Here is a 22579-nt window from a genome sequence, read left to right on the forward strand (position 1 = left end):
GGCCAGCGCTGTGGCGGAGCAGGTGAAGCTGCCACCAAATGCTGGAGTGCTGGTTTCTACTAAAGTGCCTGGGAAGACAGCAGAAGATGGCCCAGGCTTATGGGTCCCTGCTCTCCTTGTGGGAGACCAGGAGACCTGGCTCCTGGGTTTGGTGTGACCAGACCTGACTGTTGTGGCCATCTGGGGAGTGAACCAGAAGATAGAAGACCTCTCTCTGTTTCTCCCTCTATCATTATCCATTCAAACAAAGAAATAAATTTTAAAAAATTAATAGAAGGACATCAAATTCACGACAATGGCTACCGAAATCAGGCAGTGAGAAGTGGGGAAGAGGAGACTGGAGACAGGAAGGATATTCCACCTTTATCTGTAATGCTTTATCACTTTGAGAATGTGGGGAAATAGGGCCAGCATTGTGGTGCAGCAGGTTAAGCCGCCACCTGTGAAGCCAGCATCCCATATGGCCGCTGGTTTGAGTCCTGGCTGCTCCACTTCTGACCCAGCTCCCTGCTAATATACCTGGGAATGCAGCAGAGAATGGTCTAAGTGCTTAGGCCTTGACTCATCTAGGAGACCCAGAAGCTCCTGGTCCCTGGCTTCAGCCTGGCCCAGCCCCAGCTGTAGAAGCCATTTGGGGAGCGAACCAGAAGATAGAAGACCTCTCTCTCTGTAACTCCGCCTTTCATATAAATTAAAAAAATATATATTTTTAAAGTGGAAAAATGCGGCCGATGCTGTGGTACAGTGGGTTAAAGCCTTGGAATGAAGCACTGGCATCCCATATGGGACAAGGTTCTAGTCCCGGCTGCTCCTCTTCCAATCCAGCTCTCTGCTATGGCCTGGGGAAGCAGTAGAAGATGGCCCAAGTCCCTGGGCCCCTGAACCCACATGGGAGACTCTGAAGAAGCTCCTGGCTCCTGGCTTCGGATTGGCGCAGCTCCGGCCATTGCAGCCATCTGGGGAGTGAAACAGCGGATGGAAGACCTCTCTCTCTATCTCTATCTCTCTGTGTAACCCTGTCTTTCAAATAAATAAAATAAATCTTTAAAAAAAAAAGTGGAGAAATGACACATTCAAGCAATTAATAGAAAATGTTAACTGTAACTTCTGAGCATTTTCTGTATTATTATAACTGACTTCACATTTAAAATTTTTTTTTTAATTTTTATTTGACAGGTAGAGTTATAAACAGTGAGAGAGAGACAGAGAGAAAGGTCTTCATTCCGTTGGTTCACCCCCCAAATGGCTGCTATGGCCAGCACTGCACTGATCTGAAGCCAGGAGCCAGGTGCTTCTTCCTGGTCTCCCATGTGGGTGCAGGGGCCCAAGCACTTGGGCCATCCTCCACTGCCCTCCTGGGCCACAGCAGAGAGCTGGACTGGAAGAGGAGCAACCGGGACTAGAACCTGGTGCCCATATGGGATGCTGGTGCCACAGGCTGAGGATTAACCAAGTGAGCCAAGGCGCTGGACCCCACATTTTTAAATTTTATGTAAACATATTTTATTTTTAAAATTTCATTTGAAAGTCAGAATTACAGAGAGAGACCTTCCTCCTACCAGTTCATTCCCCAAATGGCCACAACAGGAGCCAGGAGCTTCATCCGGATCTCCCATGCAGGTACAGGGGCCCAAGGACTTGGGCCACATTCCACTGCTCTCCCAGGTGCATCAGCAGGGAGCTGGGTTGGAGTGCAGCAGCCGGGACTCAAACCGGTACCCACATGGGATGGCAGCGTACAAACATGACTTAACCCACTGTGCCACAGGACCGGCCCCCCATATTTTCCATGTCCCTGAAGTAACAGGAATATCTGACCACTCTGGACCCAAGCCCCAAGTCGCAGCAATGGGAGCTGAGCAACAGCGCCCTCTGGAGGACCCAGCGTCCTCCCCAAGTCCCTTCCCTCCAGTTTCACACCAGGCACGCCTTGCTCATTTGTTCTCCCTGCAGGCTCCCACAGGCAACCCTGTGACAAAGTTCAGGTATAATATGATCTAAGAAAGCCTGTCATACTAGTTCACCTTTTTAAATGCCACTTATCAATGCTCTATAATGATGTGGAGAATAATTATCATAAATGAAAAGTAGGGGGCAGACATCTGGTTCACTTGGAATGCCTGCATCCCATGCTGCAGTGCCTCATCCCATGCTGCAGTGCCTGTATCCCATGTTGGAGTGCCTGTATCCCATGTTGCAGTGCCTCATCCCATGTTGCAGTGCCTCATCCCATGTTGCAGTGCCTCATCCCATGTTGGAGCGCCTGTATCCTATGTTGCAATGCCTGTATCCCATGTTGCAGTGCCTCATCCCATGTTGCAGTGTCTCATCCCATCTTGGAGTGCCTACATCCCACCTTTGAGTACCTCATCCCATGTTGGAACACTCAAGTTTGAATCCCAGCTCCACTTCTGAGGCCAGCTTCCTGCTAATGCTCATCCAGGGAGGCAAGCAGGTGCTGGCTTAAGCAGTTGGGTGCCTGCCACTCACATGAGAAACCCAGACTGAGTTCCCAGCTCCCCCAGCTTTGGCCGGGCCCAGCCCTGGCTATTGTAGGTGTTCGGGGACTAAACCAGTAGATGAAAGCTCTTTCTCTCTCTCTGTCTTTCAAGTAAATAAACATAGATAAATTTAAAAATGAAAAATCAGTTTACAGAATTGAATGCATGCAATCACAATTATATGAAAACAAGACACATCAAAACATTGATAGTGATCTATGTTGGGTGAGGGGACTATGAGTAATTTCCTCTGCTTTTTCAACACTGATGTATTTTCAAAATTCTCTTTAATGAGCAGGTGGTATCTTCAAATAGTAATGAAATAAAGGTCTGGCAATTCTCCAGGAGCAGCCCGGCAGGGAGGAGCAAGCTGCAGGCACACGGCATACACACTAACATCTCCAGTCAATGCACCCCAACACAATGTCCTCTGAGACCAGACCAGGCAGCCACCTGCCAACTGCCGGGCCCAGAGTTCAAGGACTCTGAGTATCTGAATTGCAGCGTGAGCCACAGATCACAGGAGCCATCCAAAAGAGCTGCAACAAGGAAGCGAGAAGATAAAAGCAACTCCCTGTGAACCAAAGCCCTGTGAAAACTTTTTTTCAGGGGAAGCAGCTGTTTTTCTGTGTATCTAACTCATCACTATGAACCCTACTCTCCTTCACAATCGCTTCTAATTGTTTTTGAGGTGTCAGGAATCCACACCAAGACAGCAAGTACAATCCTGGGTCTCTGGTTCCTGTGAGGTTCACTCATCCTAACAGGAGCTACACACTTTCCCAAACAACATTATCCATCTCATGTTGAGAAATAACACCACTGCCCTAGAGAACTTTTTTTTTTTTTTTAAGATTTATTTATTTGAAAGAGTTACACAGAGAAAGGGAGAGGGGGGAGAGAGGGAGAGAAAGAAAAAGATCTTCTATCCACTGGCTCACTCTCATTCCAGATGGCCACAACAGCCAGCTCTGGACTAGGTCAAAGATAGGAACTTCATCCAGGTCTCCCATGTGGGTGACAGGGGCTCAAACATTTGGACTGTCCTCCACTGCTTTCCCCAGGCCATTAGCAAGGAGCTGGAACAGAAGTGGAGCAGCTGAGAACTGAACCAGTGTACATATGGGATGCTGGCATCACAGGCCCACAACAACAGCCCCTAAGAATTTTTTTTTAAGATTTATTTATGCAAAAGGCAGAGTGACTTAGAAAGAGAGACAGAGAGAGAACCTTCCACTGGCTGGTATACCCCCCAAATGATCACAATGGTCAGGGCTGGGCCAGGCCAAAGCCAGGAGCCTGGAGCTTCTTCCGGGTCTCCCACATGGGTGGCACGGGCCCAAGCACTTGGCCATCCTGCACTGCTTTCCAAGGCACGCTAGCAGGGAGCTGGAAAGGAAGTTGAGCAGGCAGGTCTCCAACATGGGATGCCAGTACCTTAACTGGCTATGCCACAACTTCAGAACTTTCCAAAGAACGCAGTGCTTGTATGCAGGAAACAATTGTATATTTTCTTACATGTGCATTAAATCTATCTGTAGAAAACTCAAAACTCAGATAACAACCAAGGTGGTTGTCCCTGGAAGAGCTGGGCGGGGACTGCTATTGTGGCACAGCAGGTTAAACTGATGTTTGCGATGCTGGCTTCCGATATCAGGGCTGGTTTGAGTCTTCCCTGCTCCACTATTGACACTACCGATCCAGCTCCCTGCTAATGCCCTGGGAAGGGCCCCTGCACCCATGTGGAAGACCCAGGCTCCTGGCTTTGGCCTGGCCCAGACCAACTGTTGTGCTGTTGTGGGCATTTGAACCATCAAATGGAAGACTGATCTCTCTCTCTCTCTCTCTCTCTCTCCCTCTCTCTCCCACACACACTCTCTGTAGCTCTACCTTTCTATTTGTTTTTTTAAAGATTTATTTTTATTTATTTGAAAGACAAAGTTACAGAGAGAGAGGTAGAGACAGAGAGAGGGAGAGAGGTTTTCCGTCCGCTGGTTCACTCCCCAAATGGTTGCAACAGCCGGAGCTGAACCGATCTGAAGTCAGGAGCTTCTTCCAGGTCTCCCACGTGGGTGCAGGGACCCAAGGACTTGGGCCGCCTTCTACTGCTTTCCCAGGCCATAGCAGAGAGCTGGATCAGAAGAGGAGCAGCTGGGACTAAAACTGATGCCCACATGGGATGCTAGCGCTTCAGGCCAGGGCTTTAACCCACTGTCCACAGCGCCAGCCCCAGCTCTACCTCTCAAATAAATAATCAAAATCTTAAAAAAAAAAAAAAAGACCTGCAAGCCAATGGTAGGAAGGAGGCTTTCCATTATTACCCTTTTCTGAGATTTATTTTTTTATTCATTTGAAATGCAGAGTTACAGAGAGAGGGAGAGACAGAGAGACCTTCCATCTGCTGGTTCACTCCCCAAATTATTGCAATGGCTGCAGTTGGGACAGACCAAAGCCAGGAGCCAGGAGCCAGGAGCTTCTCCTGGTTCTCTCACCTAGGTGCAGGGGCCCACGTACTGGGGCCATCTTCTGCTGCTTTCCCAGTTGGATTAGCAGGGAGCTGGATTCGAAGTGCAACAGCCAGGACTCAAACTGGTGCCCATATGGAATGCTGGCAGTGTAGGCAGTGGCTTAACCTGGTGCACCACACTGGCTCCTCGCTGTTATTCTTTTCTATCTCTTGAGTTTTGAATCATGTGGATATGTTACCCAGTCAAAAAATGCAAATAAAGAGAAAAAAAAGAGATGGGAATGCTTTGCGGAATTAAGTAAACTAGTAGCTAGGTGTTAAAACTCATTTTCCATATTTACTGACTACAATGAATATAAGGTAATAAAAATGTTTTAATTCATGAAGGAAGGGACCAAAACTGCTTTTCCCAACTTTATAGCAAAGCTTCATAAAAAACCTTCTATGGGGCTGGCACTGTTGGTTCGAGTGCTGGTTCAAGTCCCAGTTGCTCCACTTCTGATCCAGCTGATGCACCTGGGAAAGCAGTGGAAGACAGCCCAAGTGCTTGGGTCCCTGCGCCCACATGGGAGACCTGGAGGAAGTTCCTGGCTTCAGATCAGCTCAGCTCTGGCTGTTAAGGCCACATGGGGAGTGAATCAGCAGATGGAAGGCCTCTCTCTCTCTCTCTCTCTCTCTGTCTCTACCTCTCTCTATAACTCTCTTTCAAATAAATAAAATAAATCTTAAAAAAAAAAAAAAGACTTTCTATGAGGTCCACCACAATGGAATGTCTGAACTTTTTAATGTCAATGTAGCAATTTAAGTAAACAGAGGAAAGATGTCAAAATAACAAAATGTATTTTGTTGTTATTACAGCCACTGTTTATAAACAATTTTTTTATAAGCCAGAGAACTGTGTGAACCATCTAAAAAGTTTCAAAATGCCCCTTAGAGGACATGTAAGAGCCAAGGCAGCTCAGGTTGGCACAACTTATTTCATGGCTGTTGAGTGATTCATACTAAAACTCTAAATGTGAATATCCTCTTAAAACAGTAACTCTAGTTTTTGGAATCATTTTAAGGACAGAACCAAATACATGTACAGAGATGCATGTACGTGTTTATGTCTAGAGTATGGGTATCTGGTGCGGCAGGAAAGCCACTGCTCGGAACACCCACGTCCCCTGTAGGAGAGCCTGGTCAAGTTCCAGCTCTGCTCCAGATTCAGTTTCCTGCTGTGCACGCCCTGGAGAAAGCAGGTGTTGGCTCAGGTACCTGGGTCCCTTCCACCCACAGGGGAGACCCAGCTCCCAGGCATCTGAGGAACCTCTCAAAGTAAATAAATAAATGAACCATTAAAGAACGGCAAGGATGTTCATGACACATTGTTGAGTGAAAACAGCAGGCTACTGAAGAGAATTATTAGGGTGTAATTTGTTTAAGTATGGATATACACATGTGCAGAGATGGACACGGAGACACAGTACAAAGTCATGGTTAAAAGCAGCCTAGATTTGAATTTCTGCTATTCTATTTACTAGCTATAAAATGTTAACAAAGCTACACATGGGGCCGACGCTACGGTGTAACAGGTAGTGGCATTCCATATGGAGTCCCGGCTGTTCCACTTCTGATCCAGCTCCCTGCTAATGTGCCTGGAAGAGCAGCAGAGGATGGCCCAAGTACTTGGACCCCTGCACCCATGTAGGAGACCCGGAAAAAGCTCCCACCTCCTGGCTTCAGCCATTTGAGGAGTGAACCAAAGCACAGAACATCAATTTCTGTCTGTCTGTCTGTCTGTCTCTCTCTCTCTCTCTCTGTGACTGCCTTTCAAATAAATAAATAAATCTTGGCCGGCGCCGTGGCTCACTAGGCTAATCCTCCGCCTAGCGGCGCCGGCACACCAGGTTCTAGTCCCGGTCGGGGCGCCGGATTCTGTCCCGGTTGCCCCTCTTCCAGACCAGCCCTCTGCTGTGGCCAGGGAGTGCAGTGGAGGATGGCCCAGGTGCTTGGGCCCTGCACCCCATGGGAGACCAGGAAAAGCACCTGGCTCCTGGCTCCTGCCATCGGATCAGCGCGGTGCGCCGGCCGCAGCGCACCGGCCGCGGTGGCCATTGGAGGGTGAACCAACGGCAAAGGAAGACCTTTCTCTCTGTCTCTCTGTCTCTCTCTCTCACTGTCCACTCTGCCTGTAAAAAATAAATAAATAAAATAAATAAATAAATAAATCTTTTAAAAAAGTTACATGTCATAGCTTCTTATTCCATAAAATGTTATTAAAAACACAATCTATCTTAAAGAATTGTTCTAAGGATTAAATAAGCTAATAAATGTCAAATATTTAGCCTGTGCAAGATGCATAACACTCAGGAAATGCAATGAACATTGATCTCTGGGTGATCAGAGATAAAATACCAAGAGCTATTTTTTGCTTTCTCTGGACTTTTTCAGGAGTCCTGTGTTTTGTTTTGTATAATGAAGGTGGGGAGCAGTTTAATTGCTTTTTCTTTGGGAAAAAAGTCTAATACCTTGATTTCAGCTTAAGTGTCTTAAGAAAACAAACTAGTTCCCTGAAAAGAAACCTAAAAAGGTCATGGACAAATAAGATGAACAATAAGTGCTTGCCCTGAATTCAAACTGGCGCCGAGGCCTCCCTATCAGTTGATATGAACAGGCAAACAAAGCAGGCCTTTATCCAAGGGAGCAAAAAAGATCGGCAGAAACCCTGTTTTTGCACTTAATTGTGAAGCTTTCATAAAACACATTCATAAAAACCTATTCAAGTCTATAGAACAGCACCCATTCAGAGTCAGTGTGGGCCTGGGCCTCTCACTGTACTCAAAAGTCACAACTCAAAGAATACCAAGAGCTTCATGTATATGCCTCTTTTTAAAATTTTTACTTCTTTCTTGTATTTTAAAAGGTAGACACACACATACATACACACACACACACACAGAGAGAGAGAGAGAGAGAGAGAGAGAGAGAGAGAGAAGAGCAGAGAGAGAGAGATCGTGTATTCACTGGCTCATTCCCCAAATGCGTACAATAGCCAAGGTTTGGCCAGGACAAAGCTAGTAGCTAAGAACCCAATGTCTCCTACATGGGTGGCAGGGACCCAAATACTTGAGCCATCAACTGCTATTTCCCAGGGAGCACATTAGCAGGAAGCTGGAGCCAAGACTCGAATCCAGGTACTGTGATTCAAGGCGCAGGTGCCCAAATGGTGTGTTAACCATTGCACCCAACTTCCAACCACACCTCACCTTTTATTTTTTTTAGAGATATATTTTATTTGTTTGAAAAGCAGCGTGACAAAAGGAGACAGACAGAAAGAGATCTTTTATCCACTGGCTTACTCCCCAGATGATAGCAACAAGCAGGCCAGCTGGGACAGGTCAAAGCCAGGAGCCAGGAACTCCATCCAGTTCTCCCACATGGCTCATTATATAATCCTACTTTTATGTATATTTGAGATCTCCCAAAATGAAAAAAATATATATATCTTCTGGCCAGTGGCTTCCCATAATTTTTTTTTAATTTTTAAAAATACTTTAATTTTATTTGAAAGGCAGAGATAATGAGAGACAGATCTTCCACCCACTGGGTCACTTCCCAAATTCCCACAATGGCTAGGGCTGCGCCAGGCTGAAGCCAGGAGCTGGGAGCTCAATTTGGTAGGTAGCAGGGGCCCAAGTACTTGAGCCATTACCTGCTACCTCCTAGGATGCACATTAGCAGGAAGCTAGAATCAGAAGTGGAGCCAGGACTTGAACCCTGGTGCTCAGATATGGGATGCAGGCATCCCAAGCTGCATCTTAACACTGTGCCAAACACCTGTTCCCCCTCAGAATTTTCTTCATTACAGTAAAGAACAGTCACACTAATACAAAATGTACCCACTTACTCATTTGCAAGTGCACAGTTAGGTAGTGTTGATAATATTCACATTGTTGTATAACAAACCTCCAGAACTTTTTCATCTTCCAGAACTAAACCTTTACACCCTTCAAACAGCTTCCCAAATCCCTCTTCCTCAGCCCTCAGTAACCTTGTTTCTATGATTTTCACCACTCTAGATACCTCACGTAAGCGGAGTGACACACTATTTGGTCCTTTGTGACTGGCTTATTTCATTCAGCCTAATGTTCTCATTTCCATGTAGTACGTAACAAGATTCCCTGCTTGTTTAAGACTGTATAATAGTCCATTGTACAAGGCACATTCAAGAAGTTCATGGGGATTGGAATTAAAAGGTAAGTATAGGGGCCAGCACTGTGGTGTAGCCGGTAAAGCTGCTGCCTACAGTGCTGGCAGCCCATATGGGTGCTAGTACAAGTCCTGGCTGCTCCACTTCCAATCCAGCTCTCTGCTGTGGCCTGGGAAAGCAGTAGAAGATGGCCCAAGTCCTGGGATCCCTGCACCCACGTGGGAGACCCAGAAGCTCCTGGCTCCTGGCTTTGGATCAGCCCAGCTCCGGCTGTTTCAGCCATTTGGGGAGTGAACCAGTGGATGGAAGATCTCTCCGGCTCTCTCTCTCTGCCTCTGCCTCTCTGTAAACCTGCCTTTCAAATAAATAAATTTTTTAAAAATCTTTTTTTTTTTAAAAAAAGGTAAGTATAGGGGAAGGCCTTTGCATGGTGGTTAAGACACTGGGCGGGACACCTGCATCCCACACTGGAGAGTCGGGGTTCAAATCCTGGCGGTTCCAGCTTCCTGCTAATACAGACCCTAGGAGGTAGCAGGTTATAACTCAAGCAGTTGGATCCTCATCACCTACACAGGAGATCTTGATTGAGTTCCAGCTCCTGTCTGGCCCACCTCAGTCCCATTAGCTGTGGGCAACCAGAGGGTGAATGAAATCATGGGACTTCTGTCTGTCTCTCTCTGCTTCTGAAACTTTCAAAAAATTTTAAAAATATTTTGGTGCAAAAAATTTTTTAATTGATGAACGCTTTTAAAACAATTTAGCTATTCGAAGGGCTGGCGCTGTGGCGCAGCAGGTTAACGCCTTGGCATTCCATGGGGCACCGGTTCTAGTCCCGGCTGCTCCACTTCCAATCCAGCTCTCTGCTATGGCCTGGGAAAGATGGCTCAGGTCCTTGGGCTCCTGCACCCTCATGGGAGACCCGGAAGAAGCTCCTGGGTCCTTGCTTCGGATTGGCGCAGTTCCGGCCGTTGCAGCCAATTGGGGAATGAACCAATGGATGGAAGACCTCTCTCTCTCTCTCTCTGCTTCTCCTCTCTCTGTGTAACTCTGACTTTCAAATAAATAAATAAATCTTTTTTTTTTTTTAAATATCTATTTGAAAGCCTGAATGACAAGGAGAAAGGAGTTGGTGATGAAGAGAGAGGGAGAGATCGTGCATCTATGGGTTCACTCCCCAAAAGGCCATAATGACTGGGGCTGGTCAGGGCAGAAGCCAGGAGCCTGGAACTCCATCTGGGTCTCCCACATGGTTGGCAGGGATCCAAGCACTCACATCACCTTCTACTGCTTTCCCACGTGCATTAGCAGGGAGTTGGATCAGAAGCACAGCAGCTGGGACCGGAACTGGTGCACTGACGTGGGATGCTGGAGTCACAAGCAGCAACTTAACCCCTGCAACACAGTGCTGGCTCCGATACACAAAACTGTTACGTCCATGCATGATGGTCTCACAGCAGGCATTTCCACACACACAAAAATTTTTTTGAAGAGCAGAGCAACAGAGAGGGAAAATGAGAGACAGAGACAGAGAGAGAGAGAGAGAGAGAGAGAGAGAGAGAAAGAAATATCCTCTGTTTGCTGGTTTACTCCCTCAACAGCCCCAAATAGCCAGGGCTGGCCAGGCTGAAGTCAGAAGCCAGAAACTCCAATCTGTCTTCCATATGGGTGGCAGGGCCTCAACTACTTGGGCCATCATCTGCTGCCATCCCAGGCACATCAGCAGCAAGCTACATCAGAAGCAGAGCTGGCACTCTGACGTGGGAAGCCCAGCATTGCAAGCAGCAGGTTAACTGCTGTGCCACATCACCAGCCCCTACATGAACTTCCTGAAGAAGTGTGCTTTATCATTTATCTGTCAACGGACACTTGCCGTGCTTCCACTACTCACTACTGTGAATAATGCTGCACTGAACACACGCGTGCTCGGTGGCTTCTCATATTTATCAGAACCAATCAGTTCGGTAGAGAGCCAGAGCAAAAGTTGTATGTAACAAAGATACCCTAAACAGCAATACAGAGCTCTCAGGGCCTGCACTGTGAATATAACGGGTTAAACCACTGCTTATAGGGCCAGCATCTCATCCAACTCCCTGCTAATGTGCCTGGGAAAGCAGTGGAGGATGGCCCAAATGCTTGGACCCCTGACCCACATGCAAGAACCAGATGAAGTACCAGGCCTCAGCTTGGCCCAGTCCTGGCTGTTACAGCCATTTGGGGAGTAAACCAGTGGATACAAGCGCTCTCTCTCTCTCTCTCTAATTCTAGCTTTCAAATAAATACTTTTTTTCCCAAGATTTATTTATTTATTTATTTCTGCTGCTTTTCCCAGGCCATTAGCAGGGAGGTGGATCAGAAATGGAGTAGCTAGGACATGAACATGCCATTTGGGATGCCACCATTGTAAGCAATGGCTTTACCATTAGACTACAATGCTGGCCCCAATAAAAATAGTTTAAAAAAAAAAAAAAAACAAAAAAACACACAACTCTACAATTCCTAACTCTGGGACTGCACGCAAGTTCGTTCAGGCCTCTGGGCCTATGTCCTCATCTATAAACGGGAATACGGCTAATGGTCTGCTCTTGGGGCTGTGTAAGGATTAGACAAGGACAAGCACCGAGTATCTGGCTCCCAAGTGGTGCCTTCTGCCTTGACCAATTTACTCGAGAAAACCCTGAGACACAGCCAGGGAAGTAACACGGCACACAGGGTTAACAAGTGGCAAAGCAAACAGAAACCAGGTCTATCTCGCTCCAAAGTCCATGGCCTTCTCTCCCTACCAGCAGGTCCCAAATGTCAGTCATCAGAGTGCACCTGCACAATTTCTGCCGTATCCACGCACCACCTGCACTATGATTTACTTAGGGTTTGTCTTCAAATCGGCTTCCTTTTAAGACAATTCATGTTAAAAAAAAATTTTTTTTTTGCACCACTACAATGAGTGGAAAATCAGTACCACTTGTAGTAACTAGAAGGTGACTGTGAAAATAAACATAGCAAGACACAACATTACTCAATTCTGACTAGGCACTGTGGCTTACCTAGGGCCTGAGGCTTGATCTCGCTTGGTCAGAAAGGGAGCTTAGCAAGTGTTATGAAACAAACTGTCACTAAATATGAGAGTACTTCAAAAAGTTTGTGGAGGGGCTGCCATTGTGGCATAGCAGGTAAAGCCACGACCTATGACATCAACATCCTGTATGTACATAGGTTCATGTCTTAGCTGCTCTATTTTTTTTTAAAGATTTATTGTACTTACTTATTTATTCTTAAAGATTTATTTATTTTATTTGAAAGAGTTACAAAGAGGCAGAGAGAGAGAGAGGTCTTCCAGCCACTGGCTCACTCCCCAAAAGGCCACAACTGCCAGAGCTGTGCTGATCTGAAGCCAGGAGCCAGGAGCTTCTTCCGGGTCTCCCACGCGGGTGCAGGGGCCCAAGGATTTGGGCCATCCTCTACTGCCTTCCCAGGCCATGGCAGAGAGCTGGATCAGAAGTGAAGCAGCCAAGTCTCGAACCGGCGCCCACCTGGGATGCTGGCACTGCAGGCAACGGCTTTAAATGCTACGCCACAGCGCTGGCCCCTATTTTATTTATTTGAAGACAGAGTTACAGAGAGAGGTAGAGCAAGGTCTGTCATCCGCTGGTTCACTCCCCAGATGGCTGCAATGGCTGGAGCTGGGCCCACCCAAAAGCAGGAGCCAGAAGCCACTGGGGAGTGAAACTGAGGATGGAATATCTCTCTCTGTCTCTCCTTTTCTCTCTAACTCTGTCTTTCAAAAGCTTTAAAAAGAAAAAAAGGAGAAATTCTCATCACAGCATTCAACATTAATTTAGGATGTTATGTTTGCACATCTGTTCCATGTGGTTAGATCTGCAGAATACAAGATCCCATGCAGATCTTCTGAATCAGGACTGCATTTTGTCAAGATCCTGATGGTTCATGCCTACATATGCTAACTCCGCAGTGAACCGTTCTCAAAGATGATTGAGGGGCTGGTGTTGTGGTGTAGCAGGACGTCAGCATCCCATATGAGCGCCTGTTTGAGACCTGGCTGCTCTACTTCCGATCCAGCTCCCTGTTACTGTGTCCAGGAAGGCAGTGGAGGATGGCCCAAGTGCTTGGGCCTCTGCACTCACATGGGAGGCCTGGAAGAAGCTCCTGGCTCCTGGCTTTGGCCTAGCACACCCCTGGCCATTGCAGCCATTTGGGGATTGAACCTGAGGATGGAAGACCTCTCTCTCCCTTCCTCCCTCCCTCTCTCTGTAACTGCCTTTCAAATAAATAATAAGTCTTTTTAAAAAATGATCAAACAGAAACTCCTGTAAATCACAGGATTTCTTCAGTAGTAGAATAAGCTAAGTACTTTTTTAATCCTTCTCCTAAAGTACATCAGAAATGTCTTGATTCACTGTCCATAATGATACACTTCTCTCACAGCTCACAGAGTATACAAAACCAATAATGTATAAGCAACAGTTCTGATGAAGGCTGCCAACAAACAGCCTATTCAGAGAACAACGTATGTAAATCTCACATTCACAGTAAATTCTAGATCGGAAAGAAAAGTAGAGTCAGGAGAAGCAAAAGAAAAAGGAAAAAAACACAAAACACTGCTAAAAGATGCTTTAGGGGTAGGCATTTGGCCTCGCCATTAAGACAGCACTGTAGATACCCACATCCCACAGTGGAATAGCAGGCTAGAGTCCCAGGCCCGATTCCCAACCCCAGCTTCCTGCTAACGCAGATCCTGGGAGAGGGCACCAGCGACGCCTCCAGTAACTGGGTTCCAGCCATACAGTGGGAGACCTGGAAGGGTTCCCGGCTCCCAGCTTATGGGACTGAAATCAGTAGATGGGAGTTCTCAGTCTTCTCTGTGTGCCTCTCTGCCTCTCAAATAAACAAACTTAAAAAAAAAATTAAAGCTGCATTACAGAGTTGCCGGTGTTGTAGCATAGGGGGTGAACCAGCAGTTGGAAGATTTGTGTGTGTGTGTGTGTGTGTGTGTGTGTCTCCCCTCTCTATATAACTCTGCCTTTCAAGTCAATTTTTTAAAAATATAGATGAAAGTTTACACACAGATAATCATCATTAAGTTGTTTTCTATAGCATTATTTGCAATATCTAACATTGAAAATAGCTTGACAACAAGGGAGGAAACAGATAAGAACTGCATATCAATGAGATAAAATGTACTTAAAATATATTTATATATGGACAGTAAAATGTTAATAGTGATTACTTTTGGGTGGTGGAAGTAAAGGCAAATCTTACTAACTTTAATTTTTCCAGGATTTTCCTAATTTTTCCTCAACAGGAATTTATCAGATATATAATCAGAATAAAGAACACTTCTATTTTTAAATAGGTGTGGCAACTGAAAAATTAAAGGAAAAACTAGATATATTTCTTAGGCTAGCATCTAACTTGTTATCACAGATCTTGCAAAACCAGTAACTTTCCAACAAGGACTTTCTTCATGTGGTTATCTCAAGTACTTGAGCTGATACCTTACCTTACCTTGGTGAAATCTTTTACAATTTACCAGCTAGATTTTTTTTTTTTTTTTTTTTGCTCAGGTTCTTGAAATAAATGTGTTATAAAGTAATTACTGGGGCTGGCGCTGTGGCAAAGTGGGTTAAAGCCCCGGCCTGCAGCACTGGCATCCCATATGGGTGCCGGTTCAAGTCCCAGCTGCTCCTCTCATGATCCAGCTCTCTGCTATGGCCTGAGAAAGCAGCAGAAGATGGCCCAGGTCCTTGGTGCCCTGTACCCACGTGGGAGACCGGAAGAAGCTCCTGGCTCCTGGCTTCAGATCTGTATAGCTCTGGCCATTGTGGTCATTCGGGGAGTGAACCACCAGATGGAAGACCTTTCTCTCTCTCTCTCTGGCTCTACCTCTCTCTGTAACTCTTTCAAATAAATAAAATAAGTCTTTAAATAAAGTAATGATTACTACAATCCACCGTGCTGCTGGTGATCCTGTTAAGAGCTCCCAGTTTCTGTTTAATTTATGTCACACACAAAAGCCCAAGTAAGCCACCTGAAGCCACTGCGGAAGGTGATATGACGGACCCCAGCCTGGGTAAGTGTATTCAGTCGCAAGCTCCCAGTACTGACAATTTATTTCACTGGACCCACTTCCCTTTACACACTACACTGAAATGAGAAAATACAAGTGCTGCAAATAATTTGCCAAAAGGTTTAAAAATAAAACCATATCCCCACCATTATCAGGGCTTACTCTTCAATGCAAATTGTGGCTTTGATGAATCTGCTCCTAACGACAGATCTGCTCGTGTATGAGCAGCTCAATGTCCGCAATCAGGGTGACAAAGTGAGGAGACACAATGGGATTAACTGAGCCTTGAACACAGACAGCCCAGGCTGCGGTGCAGATGTGTGACGCTGATAAGATGAGCTGATTACAATGCTCTCTGTCTGCCAAGAAACACGGTCCAGAAGCCTCACCCAGAAGGTCTGGGGAAAAGCCCGACACAAAATCACCAAGGAGGAAGAAAATACCACCCAATTCACACTCAGCCCTTTGGGCCCAGCTGGTTCCATTACCTCTCAGGCCAGAATTTCCTGGGATAGCACAGAATCTTTTTATGACTCTAGAGATAGGAGATGTTGAAAGCAAAACCATAAGCCCACAGGGCACAGAGGGAAAGCTGAGGCACTAGGAAATTGAATCTTTTACAATTAGTCAGCAGGTGCCAGAGGACTTCAGCCCACCTCTTCTCAGAGGTACCGATGTGATCACCAGAATCAAGAAACAGTTCAGGGCTAAATGACTCAGAAAGCAAGCTCACAGCTCCTATCTGCTTCAGCTGCTTCCACCCTGGAGTTCCACCACCAGGCAGTGTGAGAGGTAGCAGGTTTCTGGCCAAACTGGGTATCTGTTTGTGGCCTCGCTTGTCAAGTAATTGACACCCAGCATTACGCTAAAACAGCTCAAGGGTTTTCCCCCTGATTTCCGCAAACATTCTTTGAAGTCACTTTTTCAATCAGCATTTAAAATTATTTACCTAAATACAGAACAGAAAGGCCTCTGACAAGAAAGAAACCAGGGACATGGTCACTGTCCATCTGAAAACCAGTACCAATGAGGGCAGAAAGAGTCACCAGGAAGATGCTTGGCCTAGCAGGTAAACCGCCCACATTCCACGGCCGAAGGCCTAGGCTGAACTCCTTGCTCCAGCTCCTGACTCCAGCTTCCTCTAACACAAGCCCTGGGAGGCAGTAATGACGGTTCAAGGCATCAGGTTCCCGCCACCCACATGGGAGACCTGGATTGAGTTTCTGTCTTCAGCTCCTGCCCAGACTTGCCCCATCTGTTGCAGGCACTGGGGAGTGAACCAGCAAATGGGAGCTCTTTCTGTCCTCTGCCTCTGAAATAAATAGTAATGAAACTGAAGTCAGCCGATGGGGAGAAGTTATCTGACTTCTCTGTGCCTCTATTTTCTCTTCCAGAAAGTGGGATTAGTAACTGCCTTTTGTTGCAGGGCTGCTGTGGTTTGGAGAGTGTTTGTCCCAAATAAACTAGCTACTGCTATTACTTCTCACTGCCAATACCACTGGCAAGTCCTACTTCTAGGGTATTTACCTAGATGACTACCTCTCTTGGTATGGGAGTCTCAGTAAAATGCAGACTCCAGTCTATTAGATCTAAGCCTAGATTCTGCATTTCTTTTTCTTTCTTTTCTTTTTTTTTTTTTTAAGATTTATTCATTTATTTGAAAGCAGGGTGAGCCTTCTCGCTTACTAAGAGAGAGAGATCTTCCCTCCTCTGGTTCACTCCCCCAAATGGCCACAACAGCCAAGAAGAGCCAGGCCAAAGCCAGGAGCCAGGAACTCCGTCCTGGTCTCCAACACGGGTGGCGGGGCCCAAGGACAGAACACACTTTGAGCAGCAAGGATCCACCCAACCCAGCTTGATATTATTGACAAAATAAACGACCCTGGATACTGGGAAGCAGACCCCGAGTGAACATGAGGGTGTCACGTAACCCTGCTGACTGAATGGGGAGAAAAATACCAAATGACCTTTCTCTCAGTCTTCATCTGAAAGAGAGATCAATATGTGTGCCACATGACCTCAAGCGGCTGAAAACGATAAACAAGGAGGCACGGAGACGGCGTTCCAAACTGCTGACAGAGCTCCATCTGTGGCGGCAGAGAGCCTGTGGTCTTCCCATTCACAAAGCTGAACCTACAGCAGTGTAGTGTCCAAATTCACAAGGGCAATGACCGCGACACACGAACGTGGAGCTTGAATTCCCCTGCTCAGAAGAGGTCCCATTCCAGGACCCTCTGGCAGAACACAACAGCTTCTCAAGGGGTTCCCGGGTCGAAAGATCTGAAACTGCATACCCGTCATCCAGTGGAGGAAACACCAACTGTGGCAGAGACAGCATGGCCACCTGGGGCACCGACAATGAACTTCACCAGTGATGTCACTCTTCCTGCCATCAGCCAAAACCCCAAGCAGGAAAGCAACACCAACAGCATGAGACAGATGGGCACTGCCCTGGCACAGCCCACACCTGCGGCTCCGCAAGCCGGCAAAGAGCCAGCCTGCGGGACAAGCGGGGCTTAGGCTGTCCACGGCAGAAGCCGCACAAGCTACGCCCGTGGTTCCTCCAGCACGCTCCGGGATTTCCTCCCCACAGACGAAGGTCTGATGGTCTGATGCCTGTACCTTAGGCCTCTCCTCTCAGGGGTTCAGAGCAAACCATGGTTAATTCTCCCTCACAAAGCTTCTTAGCAAACAGTGTCCTCATCAAGGCCGATGGCACTCCAACATCCACCTAACTGCTCAGGCCACAAACCAGGACGTTAACCCTACATCCCTTCCTTTCTGCCCTCCCTCATCCTGCCACTTTCACCTCCCAAACACATCCCCAGTGCACCCGCTTTCCCTGCCTCACTACCCCCACCCTGGAAGGTCACCATCATCTCTCACCAAAGGCCCTGACGAGCCTCCTGCCTGCCATTCTCATGCCTCTAAAATTCACTGGCCACACAGAGGCTGCAGGGACTTTTTCAAAACCAAACAGAACAGATCATGTCACTCGTCTTCTCGGGCCTCAATGGTTCGCGCTGCTTTTAGAATAAAATCACCCTTCATACTCCAACCTACAAGGCCCTGCACGATCTGAGATACACACACACACACACACACACACGGCCACCTCCACCCACCCAGCTCCTCTCCCCTGAACACCCCGTGGGCCTTCTGGCAGTCCCTGGAGCTTACTATGTTGGTTCTTCCCCGTGGCTGTACCCTTGCTATTCCTTCTGGTACATCTGCAAACGGCTGCCTCCTTCCGGGGGGCAAATCTCGGCAAAAATGTCCCAGCCTTAGCGAGACCTTCTCTAACCACTCGAAGTGGCAAAGCCCGCAATCCCCTGGCAAAGCTGCTCCCCACTGTTTTCACAGCAATTATTCCGATCCAAATTACTTGGTGGTCTGCCGGTGAACTTTCCATTTGCTGCCACTGGAATCTTATCTGGGAACAAGCACCTCATCTGCCTGTCTGCCTTCACACTGCTAGGCTACACGGTGCTACCAGCCCAGGAGCTGAAACCAAGGGAGCGTAGGAGCCAGCATGCCGGACGTGGCGTCAGAAGATCTGGATTCTAATACGAAATGGGCCGCTTCCTAGTTGACCAGCTTTTCTGACCTCAGGCTACTGGTCTGAACAATGTGGGTCTTCACCGCACCTTACAGAGTTATCGCCAAGACCAAATGAGTGGCGGCAGACGTAAGCACGTGTGTATACCATCAGGTGTCATGAGAGAGCATTCATCATCAGCCACCACAAGGCAGGCGCTTTCTCAGGGCCCCACAATGAGCAGACGCAAAGGCTCAGCGAACAATCTGTGGCTTCTGAGCCAGGCACACAACAGAGGAGATGTGAATCAGCGTCTTTACTCCACACAGAGGCAAACAGAGGGCAGGGATGCATTTCAAGAAGTCAAATGCCAGTCATCACCAGGCAGGCTCCGAGCCCCCTAAAGGACGCGATGCTGGCACTGGCACTGGTAGCCACATCCTCCACGCGCCTGGGCCAGAGGGAGTTAGGGAACATTTACCGGACGGCTGCCGAGCCCCCAAGCTTGGCACCCTACCGTCAGCCTTCACCTTTCTTTGCAACCCACGCTGGCACAAAATCGCAGGCTCCTGGGGCAACCCTGCAATCACACCAACATTTCCATGACGCTCTCCCGGCTTTTACTGCTGATGCTTGCAATGCCCTCGCGAGGCGGACAGACCTGCATTATCACGTACTGTGATCTACTCATGCACCAACCACGACGGAATGTAACGTACAGTAGGGGTGCTATGTCAAACCCAGACAGTGACTGCCAGTGTTTACCAAACATGCCGAGCACCTCACGGGCGTCACTGGTAGCCCCATTTCACAGATGCAGCATGGCAGCACAGGAGGGGAAGGGAAGTGCTGAGCGGCACACGGCCGGCGAGTGGCAGAGGCGACTGGGAGACTGAATGTTTAACCACAGTGACAGCACCACTGCGAGGGCCTTCAGAGCCACCCAGCCTACACCCCTCACCAAATTTAAAGAGGATAGTACGATGGCCAGAGAAGCCCTTTTTCAAAAAAAATATATTTTATCTATTTGTTTGAGAGAGAGTTACAGACAGTGAGAGGGAGAGACAAAGAGAGAGGTCTTCCATCTGCTAGCTCACTCCCCAAATGGCCACAACAGCCAGAGCTGTGCCGATCCGAAGCCAGGAGCTTCCTCCGGGTCTCCCACGTGGTTGCAGGGGCCCAAGCGTCTGGGCCATCTTCCATTGCTTTCCCAGGCCAGAGCAGAGCCATTGGATCAGAAGAGGAGCAGCTGGGACTAGAACCAGCACCATTATGGGATGCCAGCGCCATAGGTGGAGGATTAACCTGCTGAGCCACAGCGCCAGTCCCAAGAAGCCCTTTTTAAACACACTGGCTCTTTTCTGACATCCACACTTTGCAATGGGTCTATTATAAGTACAATCTCGTTTTCTTGCTGTTGGAAGGAAAGCTTCTAGCCAAAGCAGTCAGAAGTAACAAAAGAAAACCTCTGCAGCCCTCGTAACAGCTACTGCTAAAATCCGAGGCAGGGCAGGCGCTGTGGCGCAGCCAGTTACGCGGCCACTTGGTTCTTCTGCATCCCATCGGACTGCCAGTCTGAGTCCCAGCTAGCCTGCTTCCAATTCAGCTTCCTGCTAACACACATGGGAACACAGTTAATGACGGCTCAAGTGCCTGAGTCCCTGCTACCCATCTGGGAGACCCAGATGGAGTCCTGGGCTCCTGGTTTCAGCCTGGCCCAGCTTCAGCTGTTCCTGGCATTTGGGGAGTGAACCAGGGGATGGAAGATCGATTGATATCTCTCTTTCTCTCTCTCTGCCATTCTTCTTTTCAAATAAATAAATAAGCCCTTTCAAAGGCACCAGGGTACGGGACATGAAACGCAGGATTCACCTGGAAACATGTCCGGCTCCATCACCTAGTAAGATTACTGGGCAAGTCATTTGCTTTTTCTGAACCTGCTTCATCATATGCCAAATGAGGACATCACCAGCTACCTGGTACAGTCTATAGAAAGCTTAACTGGGATAATGCACCTGAAAAATGAATATGCATGTAAATATAATTTTTACTGCTTTAAGCACTTCCCAAAGGACACAAAGATAACCTTCTCTTCTGGAAGCGCCAACAAAGCACCAGGAGAAACCGAGGCCATAACAGGTGACCTTAGGGCTTCTCCCGCCAGGGTTACCAGCAGAGGTCAACCACCTGTCTTGCTCTGAGCAGACTGGAGAAGTGAAAGTGGGCGTGGAAGCACGTCCACAGTGGTGGCAGTACCCGAATGAGCTGGTGCGCTACACACCTAAATCCTGCCTCTCCCTGGACGCTTGCCCATCCCACTGCAGACCCTCAACAGCTTGCGAGCACTTACCATGTGCCCATTTTACAGATCAGGGAAAGAAGGCTCAAAGAGATTAACGTGTCCAAGGCCACACAGTCACCAAGCGGAGACGCAGAGTCTAAACTCAAGACACTGACTTCACACTGGACGCTGGACCCCAAGCTAGGCTGCCCTCTCTACATTTAGGGCACTTTCACATCCACGTCTCTCTATCTTCACCACTCTGAGCAGCCAGGGTTAGGACCCCACTGCACAAACAGGTCAACCGAGGCCAGAGAAGGGATGGGACTTGCCCAAGGTCACACAGGGAGCCTGGGACAGCGCCCAAGCCCGGACCCCAGCGCCTCCTTCCCCGCCCCCTCCCGGGCTGGGGCCCGCCCCCAGGCCCCCTCCAGGGAACTGGGACCCCGGGCGGCCGGTGCAGGTGTCGGGTTGCGGAGGAGGGGCGAGGCCGCCGGGAAGGCTGAGGATGCCCGGAGGAAGGGCAGAGGATGCTCAGGCTGGCGAGGCAGCAAAGCCGGGCGGCGGCGGCGACGGCGGCGCGGGCCGTCGGGAAGACCCCAGCCGGCCGCAGGGAGCGGCCGTGCCGGGTGGGTGCCGGAGCCGCTCCCGACTCACCTGCAGCCCGAGCCGAAAGCGGGCGGCGGCGGCGGCGGCGGCGGGGGCGGCGGCGAACCCCGGGCTCAGCCATTCCCCGCTGCCCCGGATGGGGAGAGTCGGCGGCCGCTCACTTCCTTAGCAACCCGGCTCGGCGACCCACTTCCTTAGCAACCGCTATCAATTTCAATAACTTTATTGGGAGCGCGGACACGGCGGGCTGGGCGGGGCCCGGCGGGGTGCCGGCGCGGACTGCGCGCCTCTGGGGCGCGGGTACCTTCACCTACCGGGAGCGCCACGCGGCCGCACTCCAGCCGCCGGGAGCTCGCGCGTCAGCCTCTCTGTCTGGAAAATGGATGCCCTGCTTGGGCACACCGCCCGACGTCTCCGCCTTTCACATCCATTATCTGCCTTGCTCGTGTCTCTCTCACCTTACAGGGGTCGTTCTTGGCTCCGCGCCGCCCCTCACCGTTCACATCCCGTCAGCCACCAACAGGGAGACTCAGAGGTGTTTCTCCTTTCCCCTTCGCCCTGTCCTGCGAGCCACCGCGCCGGGCCAGGCCGGGTCCCTGCTCCAGGGCGCCTGCTCCACTTGCTCTCCGCGACTCTGCTTTTGTTCAGCCCTGCCCTGCGAACCCATCTTCCACAGGGCGGCCTGAAGAACCATTAAAACAGGCCACGTCACTCTCTGGTTAACGAACACTCTTTCACGGGGTCTCACTGCTCTTAGAGTCAAATCCAACATCTCTATTACTTGCTGCAGAATAGTTAAAAACCTGTTCCAGCCAGGGGCTGTCCCACCGCCGCCCCGCGGAAACTCACACCTGCTGTTACCCACCCCACAGCCCGGGCACAGGCCCAGAACCCAGCACAGACAGTCCC

The 22579-nt window shown here is 48.8% G+C and overlaps 1 protein-coding gene across 3 annotated transcripts in view; it reads right to left on the reverse strand.

The window, feature by feature from the left end:
• The window catches only part of KIF3B (kinesin family member 3B), a 44849-nt gene extending 22592 nt beyond the window's left edge, over positions 1 to 22257 (reverse strand). Inside the window, exon 1 of one of the 3 annotated variants that reach the window (XM_070051960.2) lies at positions 22129 to 22257. The gene's annotated coding sequence lies outside the window, so the exon portion shown is untranslated. Of the gene's footprint in view, positions 1 to 21718; positions 21867 to 22128 lie in introns of those variants that run through there. The other 2 variants (XM_008256144.5, XM_089307203.1) reach the window with 2 other exon arrangements.
• Between the last annotated feature and the right edge of the window lie 322 nt (positions 22258 to 22579).

Source organism: Oryctolagus cuniculus, chromosome 11 (genome assembly GCF_051225735.1).
Source record: "Oryctolagus cuniculus isolate XC-2025 breed Fujian yellow rabbit chromosome 11, ASM5122573v1, whole genome shotgun sequence".
Classification (NCBI taxonomy): Eukaryota; Metazoa; Chordata; class Mammalia; order Lagomorpha; family Leporidae; genus Oryctolagus; species Oryctolagus cuniculus.